Raw genomic sequence first — 15,723 nt, 5'->3', positions numbered from 1 at the left:
AGCGCTGGCGCTGATCGAACCCACGAATTTGGTTCCTAAGTTGTTCCAAAGGTGACCCACGGCTACCCTTGCTAAGTATGCTTGGGTGAGAGTTAGGAATACCCCCTCAGCTGAGTTGTAATTCAATTCGAGTCGCCGTCTCTCCCGGTTAGTGAGAACTTGATGGGCTTATCTCCAAAGTAGATACACTAAATAACATAATGGTTCGGAAATGATGATATGATGATGACAGCCTTATTATACCTGCTATGGTTAATATTGTTTGCTCCTAATAAGTGAGTGCTCTAGTACATGTGCTAATTTAGTGGACAGGTAAATGATGATAAACTTGATGCTAAGTTTAAACTGGTCACTATATTCATAAGCTCTTTTATGCAACTGTGTCAAGCTAGCCCACCTAAAAAGCCTTGCATGATCCTTGATGTCTTTTATTTCTAGTTTGACGGGTAAGTCTAGCTGAGTACCTTCTCGTACTCAGGGTTTATCTCCCACCTGTTGCAGATGACCAGTTCTACTTTGGTTGCTGCAAGTACTGCCTTCTCCCAGCTAGGGATGAAGACTAGACCGTTGGGCGCGGTCTCTACTAGTTCTCGTACCTGATAATGCTTTTGTGGGACATGACTCAGACTTGGCAATGTAATTGAAAACTATGATGTTTTGTACTAAACTATGTTGCTTCCGCACACTCTAACTTGGTTTGTAATATTCTATTTAAACTCTGATGGATGTAATCCGAATGCTTATTATGAAATGCTGTAACGGATGATGTGTTGTGTTGAATCACTACGATCTTGGTTTGTATGTCGAGAGTTGGTTGAAATCCTTCATGATTTCCGGACTACCGGGATTATGGGAGCTTAAGTACAGGAATTTGATCGCTTCGGTGATTGTTTTTGTACTTATGTTCTTATGATTTGGTCGGTTCTATTACACGGGCGACACCTGAGAGATGGGTAAGGAGCAATGGAATGCCACGCAAAGGCCATGCCGACCTCGTCATGAATGACGGGTCTGGATTTCACTCGGGTATGCCCGACAAGAGCTCACCTAGCCCATCACTCAAGCCGTCAAGGTAAGTGGCATCGCTTAGACCCCTCCGGTTGCGGAAACCACGGATGAGGCGATACCCAAAAACCCGACCGAGGTAACTTTACCAATACCCTCTGTTTTATTTACCAGCATGCGAGCATTCATTCATCCATTTCATGCATGTATCTACACATCCATTCATCTCATACGTCCATATCATTGCATATGCAATCATTGCATCGAAATGCTTCGCGTAGCGTCACGAAGCGGTAGTCATCTCATTTGAAATGAGCGGCGACCGATTAGGGTTCAAAAGCCAGCCCACGAAGGGCTCGAGGCTGCCTCGTGTCAAATAGAGCCAGGGGAGAAAATGCAAATGAGCCCCAGCGGCCCTCGCCCAAAACCGCTCAAGAGTAGACAGGGTCATCTCAATCTACTCGTTTGATCCTAACCCCAAGCCATACCCACAGAATCTCCATCGAGGGGAGGCCAGCAGGCCACCTGAGTTAGTCTCTAGAATGGCTTGGGCATCTACCAGGAGGTGGGTTAAGGAGCAGTGGAATGCCACAAGAGGGCTATGTCGATCCTGTTACAAATGATGGACCAGGATTCTACTCAGACATACCCATTAGCGAGCTCACCGAGCGCTTCACTCAAGCCATCAACGCAAGTGACATTAGCTCGACCCCTCTAGTTGTGGAAACCATGGACTGGGTGACACATGAAACTCGACCGACCCCGACCAAGCCAAACGAGGCTCGGGGCTTGGTCCGCAAGATCCCAACTCAGGAATATGACCGACGACACAAAATGCGATCAGAACACACATAGGCAAACACCCTGACTGAAACAGTCTCATACCAATAGATAGGGACAGAAGAGTCTATGGCCCTAGGAAAGAGTACCTATGTGCTTAGCCTTCGACCGACACACCAGTCGGCCACAGGCTCAGGGGCTACACCCACCGAGTGCGCTCGCGCGCACCAGGCAAAAAACAGATTACCGATTAGTTCCTCCTCAGGGGTTGGGTGCCTACGTCCACTCAGTGTGCCTCTATGGCCTTCGCCAATCCCCTCCTTAGGGGCTAGGCACCACTATCCTCCTCGGTTACCCTGTGTTGAGCAGCAAACCAAGGAGGAAAACACCAAAGTTCCAATGATAGCCCGCCTCCATGGCACCATGGTCATAGGAAACATATAGCGAATATGAGCTTTCATTAAGCTAAAAATAGAAGCCATGGGCTTTTACAATATCACGCCAAGCGTGTGTGAATAGCTCCAGGGCTGCACCCCACCTTAGAGCCAGAAGCGGGACAAGGGAGCCAAGATCCTTGTTCTCCTACTGCAATGCTCTCCCCCCTCTCCTTCATCCTCTGATGCAGAATTCGGGACAGGGGCCCATTCGAGACACACGATGCCCTCTCTTTACGAGAGATCTTCTAGCATCATGGCTCTCAAACATCCCTGAGGAGTCTTTGGAGGGAAGGAGCTTCTCAGCACCATTACGAGAAATCTTCTAGCATCAAGAGGTATAGCTAACACTACCATTAGCAAAGAGCAAGAGTCTCAAACCAACTAGCACTATAACTTGAGCCATGGACGCTCCATAGGGAGGAGCAACTCTATTTATAGCCGAGGCCACAAGCTACCATTTAGGAATGCTACAACGTACTTGTGGCTACACAGCAAGAATGCCCGAGCGTAAGACCATGATCTGGCCGCTAAAACGATGCCCTCGGCCAGAAGGCCTAGTTGGCACCCTGACCAAAGAGGCTGGCCAGACCATAGTCTGACTCCGATCGTGTTCCCTAACTGGGAAGATGCCATATCTACTCACGCCACTCCTTCTCGACCAAAATGGTTGGTGCCGACTAGGAACGACTGACTGGGGATGCCCAGTCGGTGTGGGCCCGGGGGATAGGCAGAGCCTCACCTAACCCTGAGGGCATGGTCTCCGTCTCGCCTGATCTCGAGGGTGCGGTCTCCGCCTCGCCCGACCCCAAGGGTGCGGTCTCTGTCTCGCCCGATCTCAAGGGCGCAGGCTCTGCCTCGCCCGACCCTGAGGGCGCGGGCTCTGTCTCGCCCAATCCTAAGGGAACGGGCTCCACCTCGCTCGACCCCGAGGGCATGGGCTCACCTTCGAAAGGAAGCATCAACCCAACATGGGCACACATTGTCGCCAACCACTACGGATGGGAAGGTTGTGCATGTCTCGATACGGCTCATCGCCATGACGGCCACCCTAGAAGATGCACCAAGTCAACCGTGATACCGAGGTCCATACTCTACCACTCCCTGTGCACGTATTAGGCCGTGCTGTTCTGTTGTATCAGGCGTACACTATGCGGTACCGACTTGCAATAGTATTGTGGGCACCGTCATCTACCGTGCCAGGCGGACACTGTGCAGGCTGTCAGAAATAGCAAAGCCTAAATAGTGTGGTGGGCGATGCCGGCATAAATAGTAAGGTGGGCGACGACCATCCCATACTCAAAGGCATAGGCGACAAGACTAGGTAGCACCGGTACTGTCTCTCTCTCTCTCTCTCTCTCTCTCTCTCTCTTGTAAGACCATCCCCTTCAAACTATAAAAGGGGATGCGCTCTCTCCTTAAAACGACAGGCACTCTCGACGAACACAATAGGTGATAACGGACACAACAAGTCACAATAGCTATAGGCTCAACAGTACTACGACCCTCAACTCTCGAAGGGTCTACACATTCTCAAACACTTAGCACATGTTTGAGCACCCGTCACTCTCTTCACTTGGATCAGAGTCCAACCGGGTCTCTTACACCCCCCCTACTCATTCCTCACTCGTTTGTACCCCCACTGCAAACTTTGAGCACCTAGGCTCAGGAATAAAGTAACCGACCGACTCAAACTGGACGTAGGGCACGTTGCCTGAACCAGTATAAATCCTATGTCATTAAGTGCTAGGCCACATCCGATCTCAACGCACGGCAAAACTACAAATATTTACTTGTCGGCCACATTTCGCACCGACAAAATCTCTCAAGATAGGATGTCCTAGCCACTCGGACAGCTATGAAATCTCTGTTGTCCATTGATCCCACTCTTAAGAATCCTCCATTCATTGGATTATTAGCGATGTGAAAAATTTTGTTTCTCAGTTTAGAAGTAAGGATTACTTGCGAGTCAAGTCGAGTCGGGCTAGGTCCTCCCTATAAATATAAGGGGAGATGTATCCTTTGAGATTAAGCAAGAATAGTTTGGAGTAAAACCCTAATTATGTCTTCTCTCTCTCCAGTGCCGCCGCACATGCCGCCGCCACCTGGCCTAGCCATCGTGGGCCGCAGCCCTATCCACCCCCTAGTGCTAGGCCGGCTACAGCACCCTGCTACCGCCCCCCTGAAAGGATCAAGATGCCCAAGAGGGGGATGAATTGGGCTTTTCTAAAAATTCTTGCAATAATTAAGTCCGATACTTAGCCCACTTCACCCCTAGTGCCTAATTGTGTACCCTATTGTTCTATCGCACAAAGAGTTTAGCAACCTAGGTTCCAATTCTACTCTAGCATGGCAATTATAGGAATGTAAAGACAGGAATTGAATTGCTCAAAATAAATGCTCAAAGTAAAGAGGGAAGGAACACGGTGACGTTTTGCCGTTGGAGAGTTGTCACTCCCCACTAGTCCTTGTTGGAGCACCCATGCAAGGCTATCGCTCCCCCTTGATCCACGCAAGGATCAAGTGCTCTCTACGGGCAGATTCTTTGCCACTCCAGTATGGTGAATCATCCACAACAGCTCACAAGATGAGTTAGGTCATCCACAAGCTCCGCAAGATAATCACCAAGCTCCCAATCACCACCAAACCGTCTAGGTGATGCCAATCACCAAGAGTAACAAGCATAAACTTTCACTTGACCCAAACAAGGCTAATCAGGAAGGTGGATGCACACTTGCTACTCCCTGGACACTAATGAGGTCCTTAATCTTGGATTATCAAATCTCAATCATCCCACTAGGCACTTGCTCTCACTTGAACTCCAAATGGTTGCCTCAGCTAAACAAATGAGTAAGAGAACTGAATTGGATGAGTAGGGGATGTATTTATACACCCCACAACCAAACATGCCCATTGAGGTCTAATTCAGCCACTTTAGTGATGACCAAACGCGCCTGTTGGGGTGACCGAACGCGTCCGGTCAGTAGCCAATGGCTACGTGACATCATCTCTGACAAGCAACGGCTAGTGTGACCGGACTCTATCAGGGCTCGGTCAACAAAATCCTTCTCTGGAACCTCTCTGCATTAGATCGGATGCATTGGCCTCCAGTGTCCGGTGCCACGGGCACAACGTCCAGTCCTCATAGGAGACAAAACATTAGGCACAGTCGTGTCCAGTGCAGACACTGTGTCAGAGTCCGATCGACTGCAGGGTTCCCTCTGCACTATCTTACACTGACCGAACACGTCCGGTCCCATGGGGATCAGCGTCCAGTCCATCTCAACCTTTTCTTACACTGACCGGACGCGTCCAGTCCGACAAGGACCAGTGTTTGGTCCCTCTGTCACAGCTCCAAACACTTCCAAATCAAAATACTTTGTGAATGGAGTCAACTTCAAATGATCTTTGGGCTAACTCTGAGCTACCTAGCGCTAAGTTTGACAAGTGTGCACCACACCTAACATATTAGACTCACCAAGGTCAAGCTACTAGTTCATACCCTCCTTAATAGTACGGCCAAAGGAAAACAAAGCCCTAAACTAATCTAAGTGTCTCTCCAACGTGAAACGACACTTAGAACTAACCGTCCTTGATCTTGTTGTCCATCCTTTGAAAACCAAAATGATTTCCAATGATAGGGGCATGAATACCATTGATTGCCCAAACAATCACCATTATCATGACCTAACTCAAATTGTTTATGCAAAACACACGTAGTCACTATAGCATCCTAGATGTTAAAAAAATAATTAAAATTTTGATCATGTCATCATCAAGCATAATGATCAAGCATTGAACCAGTAATGCATTTCATGTTTATATTTGAATCTCAAAATTTAATTCAACACTATTTTTCTACACTTGACTATTTTGGCTAAGTATTGGAAAACAGTAAGAAAGTTCAGTTTTGGGAGAATTAATAAATGATTTTTCATAAATAAAATTTGTGCAATCTTGGTTCTATGAATTGGTATGAAACTTGTACTTTGAAATCGTGCTATTGGTTGAGAGGTTTGACAACTAATTGCTCACTAATTAATTGACTAAAGTTAGTTAATCAACTGTTTAGCAAAACCCTAATTGAAGTTCAGTTTCAGTTTCAAGTACCCTTGTTCTTCACCTTGGATCTCACTAACCAGTGATAATTTGATGTTGATTCCTTAATAGAAGTTGAAGATCTCATGTAGATGAACAAGTTTTGTTATTGGAGCTTGACAAATTTCAACATGGAATTATGAGATATAGAGGGGTGAAGGGGCTCTGTCAGTTGCTACAGTGACCGACAGCAGCAGCTTGCCTACTTGCCGTTGCCGTGCACCAATTGGCCGCCCTCGCGCTGCTTCTCGCCCCTGGATGCATGGCCATCCACATGGCCGAGCTCGCGTAGCGGCTGGCATGCCCAGACGCTTCGCCCTCGCCCTTTTAAAAGCTCCAGTGCAGGCGTCGTCTATCCTTTTCCCTCTGTTAGCTGCCGTCGAGCATCCTTTTCGTTGGCCAAAATTCATCGCTCTCCTTTTGTCCCAGTCCAATTCCTCTTGCCCACAATGTCGCCTTGTCCTTGCACTTCTACTAAGCATGTTCATGCAGTCCAATTCTGCTGAAGTCGGCCAGACGCCGCCATCTTCCTCATGGCCATCCGTAGCACCGCCGCGAGCACCTCACCGTGGCCAGGCCGCTCTGGTGAACCTCTCACTGTGCCGTTTCATGGTTCATCTTTGCCTTGTTGCTGTGATGGTGATAGGCGCCTCCATTTTATCCCTACCATACATGCCAGAACATTAGTGCCGCTGCCAGTTCATGCCACCGAATCCACCACCAACGTCGGCAACCCTCCTCGCTTTGTCTCCACCTCAACCGAGCAGCCGTGCTAGATCGTGGTGAGCTCCTAATGTTGTCTGGCGTGGAAATGTTATCTCTACCAGTCCTTCCTGGCCAGCGTAGCACCGCTGCTCCGCCATGGCCGGCGTTGAGCTCGTTGCTGTGCCCTAGATAGTCAACCGACACCCTAGATCGATGCGCGTGGCTGCGGGGAGCACTCCGGTGTCCTCACCGTCATCGGCGACCAAGCCATCGGTGAGCTACGTGGCTTACCGGTCGGCGGGTGCGCGGTCAAGGTCAGGAGGGGTCAATGTTGACCCAGTCCCACGTGTCGGTGAGAGAGAGTAGAGAGGAGGAGAGTGAGAAAAGTTTTTCAGCCTTTAATCTTTTTTAGAAATGATTAAAATGAGCCAATTCTTGTTTAATTCATAACTAATTATAGAAGTGTGATAAAATTTTGATTTTTTTGTATAGCTTAGTTATGAAGTACTCTATCCATAAAAAAAATATGAGTTAGCCTTTTTAAGTAATTTTATGCACAAAAATTACATATTTTAATAGAAAAATACTATATGTATGATTTTTGTAGGCCAAAATAATAATCCTTTAATCATGAAACTTTTTTGTGTAAATATCATGTGATAATACCTGTCTCCATAAAAAGTTTGGTGCTGTTTTGATAATTCTAACTTATCTAATTAATTTAAGTGTGTTTAAATGCATGTTTCATGTTTAATAAATACCAAAATGGTTTAAATAAATGTTGGAATGGGTTGAATGTGTTTTCAGTAATATTTGTGAATCTTGGAACATGTAAAACCCTGCTGTTCTTTAGAAGTTAATTTCTTTCTTAATAAACAAATCATCAACTTGTATGTATTGACCTAAATGCTTTTGATAATACAAATGTTAGTTATTTTTATGAAGGAAAGTTGTACTCAAGTTTGTTAATCTTGTTTGAGTGCATCCATGCACTTGTATGCATCTTTCATGCATCATGTTTGTTATCATAATGTCAAGCATGAATCCTTTATTACGTGTAGAGAACAAAAGTGAGGAAGTGACCATTGATCAAGTTCTAGAGGAGGAGTATCCACCAGTGGAGGTTGGGTTTGACATCTGTGGTTCATCAGAGGAACCTAACTTTTCTTCTAACCAAGGCAAGCCCCGGAGCATACAACGCTCCCTTGTTTTTTATAAATGTTATCATTTGAGTCCACTAAAATGTGCACTAAGTAGTAGGAAATGGTTGAATACCAATTGCTGCATGCCTGCCTTGATATTCTAAATACTTATCCTTGTCATCCTTTTATAATGATAGACTAGTAATGCTTAGCCATGCTTAGATGATAAGAGTCGAGTGATGAGTTCATCATTCACAATGGTTCTTCACTCAGGAAATGTCTTGAAAGTTGAATATGAAAATAGATGAAATGGAGACCGGACGGGACATGGGATATGTTACTGCTGGTTAAGCCGACAGGGTTGCCTGGTCGTGCTTGTCCCATCTATGTCGATTGAGGACCGTTCAATGTAGGCCTGTTGTGGTCGAGACTTTGCAGTACTGACCACATACTCCGGTAAGCCTGATACCTCGGCTATTCCATTATGAGAAAGGACAACCGTGCACTGGGAGTGGAGAGATGACGAGAGTAGTGTGTACCCACCCTGCGATACCGTCCGAGATAGCGTTGGGCGGTGGAGTACTGTGCTCTCGGGTAGCGCGAACCCATTCATGTTTTGGAGGATTTGAGGGAAGGGTTGATATATGTAGGTCCCGGACCTGCATATGTCATGTGGTTAGGAATACCCAGCTGGGTTTAACCGGTTCGAATCATCGTTGCTCCTCGGTTATGGAGACTCGATCCCCTGACCACTCATCGTAGTTAATCATTGGAACATGGTTACTTATGGTAATGAGATGTGATGTTAATGAAGTGATTGATTGAGATCAGGTGCAAATTGGATACTATCAATGAATTAATGTCGAGTTAAAATATTAAAAGTAAGGATCCACAAGTAGTACACTTTTATGCAAAAGCTATTCTTGATTCTTGCTAAACCCCCCTTGTACCCCTTAAGCCTGCATACCCTTAGAGTCTTTTCCTTTAGTCAGGTAAGTCTTGTTGAGTACCCTTAAGTACTCAGGATTTGTTAACCCCTGTTGCAGGTGAACACCAGCAGCCAATAGGCTTTTATCCATGTTGTATGTCGGTTCTGGAAAATGATAGCCAACAGTAAATATGCTATACTCTCATCCTTGGGCAGGATGATATCTATATATTGAATAAGATAATGTTGGTCATGCTATCTTACTTAGTATGAGAAAGTAAAACTTATGGTTTGTAAGACTTGAATAAATGGTTTGTAAACTTATGGTTTGTAATACTTCCGCTATTTAACTCTGATGTAATATTTTTGTATCAACTGTTGTAATACTGCAATTTCTTCTATAATGATCCTGATCGGATGTGAAAGGTGGATGATTTGGGGTCCCCCCGAGGACACCTGATAGACAACCGAAATTATCAGGTCCCCATGCACAGTAGTCAGATGTCTTTAAGACAATGACAGGTGTACGTGGGCCAGCATAATTTAGGCGGTTCTGTTACAGTCACAATAATCTTCCGTTGTCATTAATCACCGAAATCCACTAGGGATCTAGATGCTTTCAAACGCGAAGAACACGAACGGGAATCACACAAAAGACTCAAACCTTGAATCCCGGAGGGCACGAGGAGGTTAGGGCCTCCATTGCCGCACAAATCTTCGGTTCGATCACACAGATAAAGTGGCTAAATCATCTGAGGACCTCTCAAGCAAGAAACTAGAGGGAGGGGGAAGACCTAGAGAGGAGAAATGAAAATGCCAAGAGGTGAGGGTGATTGGGGCACCATCATCCTTATTTAATAGGGCTATTACACAAGCCCCAAACTACCCCTGGATAATTAGAGCGAACCACCTAACCCTAAGGCATTATGGTCCAACTCAGTATTCTGTCGATCGGACGGTCACGCTTCCTGCACAGATTTGCTTCGCCTCGACACAACCTCTGTGATTCCGTCCCGTTCCTCCTCGGAACCTCCGACCGGGTTTTGAGTCCCAAACCCGAAAACCGTACACCGATGGTTTTACGGCCCAAACCATCAAACCCACTCGCGAGTAGCGTACTCCATATGTATCCCCCACTCCTCGACACGTGTCACCGCTGTCCTCGACCGCCTTGACTTGGTCAACACGGTCACTCCTCCAAGTACACTTGCGCTTGTCGATGTCCCCAAGTGTTAGCCACCGCGGCTAGTCCTCCGGCGCTCCGGTCCCTCAGTCCAAGTCTCATGTCCGCCCTTCACCGCTCCTGGTCCATCGGCATGGCCCGTCTTTACTTACCTTCACCTCGCCATCGACCACCGCCTCCGAGCTCTACACCTGCGCACCACAAATCAAGAGACATGTTGCACAACACAACTCACGCCATGGTTAGTTCACAAACTCAACCCAAGACGCGAATCACGTTGACAATCATTCATCACACCGAGACCATATGGTACCTATCGACATGTGTTACCACTGTCCTCGACCGCCTTGACTTGGTCAACACGGTCACTCCTCCATGTACACTTGTGCTTGTCGATGTCCCCAAGTGTCAGCCACCGCGGCTGGTCCTCCGGCGCTCCGGTCCCTCAGTCCAAGCCTCACGTCCGCCCTTCACCGCACCCGGTCCATCGGCACGGCCCGTTTTACTTGACCTTCACCTCGCCATCGACCACCGCCTCCGAGCTCTACACCTGGGCACCACAAATCAAGAGACATGTTGCACAACACAACTCACGCTATGGTTAGTTCACAAACTCAACCAAAGACGTGAATCACGTTGACAATCATTCATCACACCGAGACCATATGGGTACCGACCATGTGTCCGCAATCTGCAGGTGCTGCTGGTTCCAGGAAGTCGTTCAACATCAGCAACAGCTGCGTACACACGGTGTGGCCGGCGATCTCCTCTGCGGTGAGTTCGGCGGCGCCAGACACCACGGATTTTGAGCTCGCGCCGGGCCAGTGGGAGATCGTCACCATGCCGTTCAGGTGGTCGGGCCGCGTCTGGGGCTGTACCCTCTGCATCAGCTCCACTACTGACAGCAGTGGCAAGTTCAACTGCGTCACCGGCGACTGCGGCTCGGGCCGCCAGGACTGCGCGGGCGGCAACGCTCGCGCAGTTCACGCTCGACGACGGGAGCGGAGGGGTGGACTTGTACGACGTGAGCCTCGTCGACGGGTACAACATGTCTATATATGATCGTGGTGCCGCAGGGCGCCGCCGCGGGGGGGGGGGGGGGGGGGGGGGGGGGGGGGCAATTACTGCACGCCGACGGGTTGCCTGTCTGACCTGAACGGCGCGTGCCCCGCCGAGCTGCGCGTCGTCACGTCGGTGGCCACCGGCGCCGTGGCGTGCAAGAGCGCATGTCTGGCGTTCGGGTCGCCCCAGTACTGCTGCACCGGCGAGTACGGGGACCCCGGCACCTGCAAGCCATCGGCGTGCCCGCGGGCGTTCAGCTACGCGTACGACGGCGCCACCTCCACCTTCACCTGCGCCGGCGGTGACACCTTCACATATACCATCACCTTCTGCCCCAGCACGACAACCATATACGCTGATTTGCAGCATACATTGGGTGTTGGCAAAAAAAAAAAAAACTTACGATCACTTTGTGAGACCGTTACCCTGTCGCGCTGAGCAGTAGGGCAGCCATGCATGTCGGCAACCCTGGCGTTGGCGCCAGAAAAGGCGAGACGGCGTTCGGAATGCTTGTATGTGCATGTGCACATCCATTATATTGAGCATCGACGGCTGCAAATCCTGAGTGGCTGCAACAACCTCGATTATTTTTGTGGCTGCATCTGCATGCAGTGGCTATCCTACACCGGGGACGGGGAACAGGCCGCTCGTCGACGGCAGCACGACGCCGTACACCGGCGACGGCCAGGACGGCGCTGCTTAATTCGGAACCGTGGAGCATCGGCGGCGTTATCGTCGGCGTCCTGAGTGCGGTGACAGCCGTCGTGACTCTGCTGGCAGCATTCTTGGGTCTCTTCGACAAGTGCTGCAGCTAAACAAGGTGCAGGTGCCCCTGCAGGCGCGGCTGGCGGGCGAAAACTTCTAGCCTTGGGTGTGCAGTCTCGGATCAGTGACAAGCTTCAGCTAGATATATTGCTTGCGTTGATTCATGTACATTGCTGCTATATATGCATGCGATCTGTCTATATATCTCATCTATCTATTTACCGGTTGCCGCCCAGTAGTGCCGTGTAAACAAAACTACTGTATATGATAATGCACGTCCAGCTCAGGAACACACGATTCGCGCAACTCGACCGACCTGCGTGATAAAGTACCTTTTTGCGACGGAAATATGGATCATCAGTTCAGTGTTAACGATCTTGGATTCCCTTTGATAGTTGATTTTGTATGTCTCTCACTCCAGCCAACTCTCTCCTCTCTTAAGTAGTGCATTCCCTCTGTGCCGCACGTTGTTCACGCAGGAAATAAGCGTGTGTTTGGATTGCGTTCACGTGGGTTGAAACACTTTGGACCCAGATTTGCCAGTGTTTGGTGGGGGGTTCATATGGGTTGGATTGGATTCGCTCCCATAGGGAATACATCGTGTAGATGCTGGTTGGATCAATTTCTCTGAAACGAAGGGACAAGGGTGATCCACTTCGCGTGGTGGCGGTGACAGCCTCGAGGGCGCAACAGCGGCAGTGGCCATGGGGGCCGCGACGACGCTCACTGTGGGGCCTCACAGAGTCGCGAGCCATGGCGTAGCGGCGGCGGCCTCGGTGCAGCTGAAAGCTCTAGTTTGGTTTTGGTGAATTGATGAAATCCTAAGTGCTAATCTAGTTTATCAAGTGATCATGAGATAGGTAGCACATTCCAAGTGGAGAAGCAAATGAAGATCATGACATGACGACGGTGATGCCATGGTGATGATCAAGTGCTTGGAATTGAAAAGAAGAAAGAGAAAAACAAAAGGCTTAAGGCAAATGTATAAATTGTAGGAGCCATTTTGTTTTAGTGATCAAGACACTTAGAGAGTGTGATCACATTTAGTTTTGATAACCGTACTATTAAGAGGGGTGAAACTCGTATCGGAATGCGGTTATCAAAGTGTCACAAGATGCTCTAACTCATTGCATATGCATTTAGGATCTAGGGGAGTGCTAACACCCTTGAAAATGTTTGTGAAAATATGCTAACACATGTGCACAAGGTGATACACTTGGTGGTTGGTACATTTGATCAAGGGAGGTGAAGTTTGGGAGCAAGGATAAGAAACTCCACCGGCGCCCTAGACAGAAAAGACGGAGGTCACTGGAACTGACCGGACGCTGGCCTCGGTTGGACCGGCGCGTCCGGTCAGGTGTAACAGCGAAGACGCTGGCGTCGATCAAATGACCAGATGCTAGGTCGCTCTGCGACCGGACGCTGACAGGGTGCGTCCGGTCAGTGCTGACGTACGCTGACGTGAGGCACACAGAGGAGACGTTGAGTGACCAGACGCTTGGTGAGTCCGGTCGGGCATGACCGGACGCGTCCGGTCGTGAAAATTCGCGTTTGGAACCTTACTGGAAACGACCGGACGCTGAGGTCCAGCGTCCGGTCACTTTCTAACTGACGCGTCCGGTCATCTCTTGACCGTTGAAATCTAACAAATAGTATTTGAAGCAGGGGACACGTAGCATGAATCGGACCGGAGCGTCCGGTCACCCTGCGTTGTGCCCAGTGAAGTGGTACAACGGCTCTATTTTGTGGGGGCTTCTATTTAAGCCCCATGGCCGGCTCAAGCTCACTCTCTTGGCCATTTGCATTGACATAGCAACCTTGTGAGCTTAGCCAAAGCCCTCCCACTCATCTCCATCATTGATTCATCATCTTTGTGAGATTGGGAGAGAATCCAAGTGCATTGCTTGAGTGTTTGCATCTAGAGACACTTGGTGTTTGTGTTTCGCTGCGGGATTCGCTTGTTACTCTTGGTGGTTGCCGCCACCTAGATGGCTTGGAGCAGCGAGGATTGTCGAGCGGAGGGTGGTGATTGTCTCTGGCTCCGATCGTGGTGATTGTGAGGGGTTCTTGACCTTTCCTCGGCGGAGCACCAAAAGGTACTCTAGTGGATTGCTCGTGGCTTGTGTGATCCTCATCTTGTGTTGGTTGTGCGGCATCCTATTGAGGGTTTGGCGTGTGATGCCAATTAGCGCATGAACCTCCAAGTGAGTGAATCGCCACAACGAGGAGTAGCTTGCCGGCAAGCAAGTGAACCTCGGTAAAAAATCATTGTGTTCATCCTTGATTCCGAGGTGATTGGTCTTCATTGTTATTCACTCTTGTGATTGATTGGTTCCATCATCTACATGGCAGTATAACTTTCTTGATCACTCTGTTTATATTACCGCAAACTAGTTGTCAAGCTCTTTAGTGTAGTTAGTTGTGAGAGCTCGCTTGCTTGGTTGGTGTGGCTCTTTAGTTAGCCTTTGAGAGCACACTAACATAGAGTAGTGTCATAGTTATTGACTGATTAGATTCCACCTAAACTAGAATTGTGGTAGGCGGCTTGTATTTTGAGTAGGCTAGCGCAACACTTGCTTCGCCTCATAATTGTCTAACCCTTTTGTTAAGTGTTGTTGTAGAATTTTTTATTAGGCTATTCACTCCCCCTCTAGCCATTAGGACCTTTCAAGTGGTATCAGAGCCGAGATCACCATGATTTGAGGCTTAACAACCTTCGGTGTAAAAATAGCTTAAATCAACAACACTAAGAAGCCACCCCAATTTGATGGCACAAATTATCCTTATTGGAAGTCAAAGATGACCACACATATCAAGTCAATCAATAGAAAGGTGTGGAAAGTGGTAGAAACAAAAATTGAGATTGAAGATCCGAAGAATCCCACCACAGCCGAAGAAGTGCTTCTCTAAAACAATGACATTGCTCTAAGTGCCATTCATGATGCAATTGATGAGAGAACATTTGAGCAAATCAAAAATATTGAGATGGCTTATGAGGCTTGGAAGAAGTTGGAGGAATCTTTTGAAGGCACTCAAGCCATGAAGGGTGCAAAGGCATACATTCTCAAAGAGAAGTTTGCAAGCTTCAAGATGAAGGAGGATGAGAGTGTGCCAGAGATGTTCCATAGGCTTCAAGTGCTTGTCAATGATCTCAAAGCACTTGGAGAAGAGGTGAAGGTTAAGGACTTCTCCCACAAGTTCTTGAGATGCTTACCTTCAAGATTTGGTACATTGGTCACTATTCTAGTGAGGAGTGGTTTGGACACCATGACACCAAACTAAGTGTTGGGAGATATAATGACTGATGACACATATAGAGATGATGATGAGAAGGAAGAAAAGAAGGAGAAGAAAGATGAGAAGAAGGATGAGAAGAAGAAGAGCATGGCATTCAGGCCACATCATCCAAGGGCAAAGCTAAGCAAGAAACATCTAGTGAAGAAGATGATTCATGGGATGATGATGATGATGAGAAGATGGCTCTCTTTGTCAAGAGATTTGGCAAGTTCATGGTGAAGAAGGGCTACCGTGCTAGAAGAAAGAAGTCTTCATCCAAGAACAAAGAAGAGTCAAGAAGGTGCTTCAAGTGTGGAAGCAAAGATCATCTTGTTGCTCAATGTC

The 15,723-nt window shown here is 48.1% G+C and overlaps 1 pseudogene; it reads left to right on the top strand.

The window, feature by feature from the left end:
• The first annotated feature begins 2,975 nt into the window (after positions 1-2,975).
• On the top strand, positions 2,976-12,040 carry LOC136510307 (pathogenesis-related thaumatin-like protein 3.5; annotated as a pseudogene).
• Positions 12,041-15,723: the final 3,683 nt, after the last annotated feature.

This window comes from Miscanthus floridulus, chromosome 16 (assembly GCF_019320115.1).
Source record: "Miscanthus floridulus cultivar M001 chromosome 16, ASM1932011v1, whole genome shotgun sequence".
In the NCBI taxonomy this organism is placed as follows: Eukaryota; Viridiplantae; Streptophyta; class Magnoliopsida; order Poales; family Poaceae; genus Miscanthus; species Miscanthus floridulus.
Note: the sequence above shows the minus strand (reverse complement) of the source record. Positions and strands in the feature narration are given on the sequence as shown.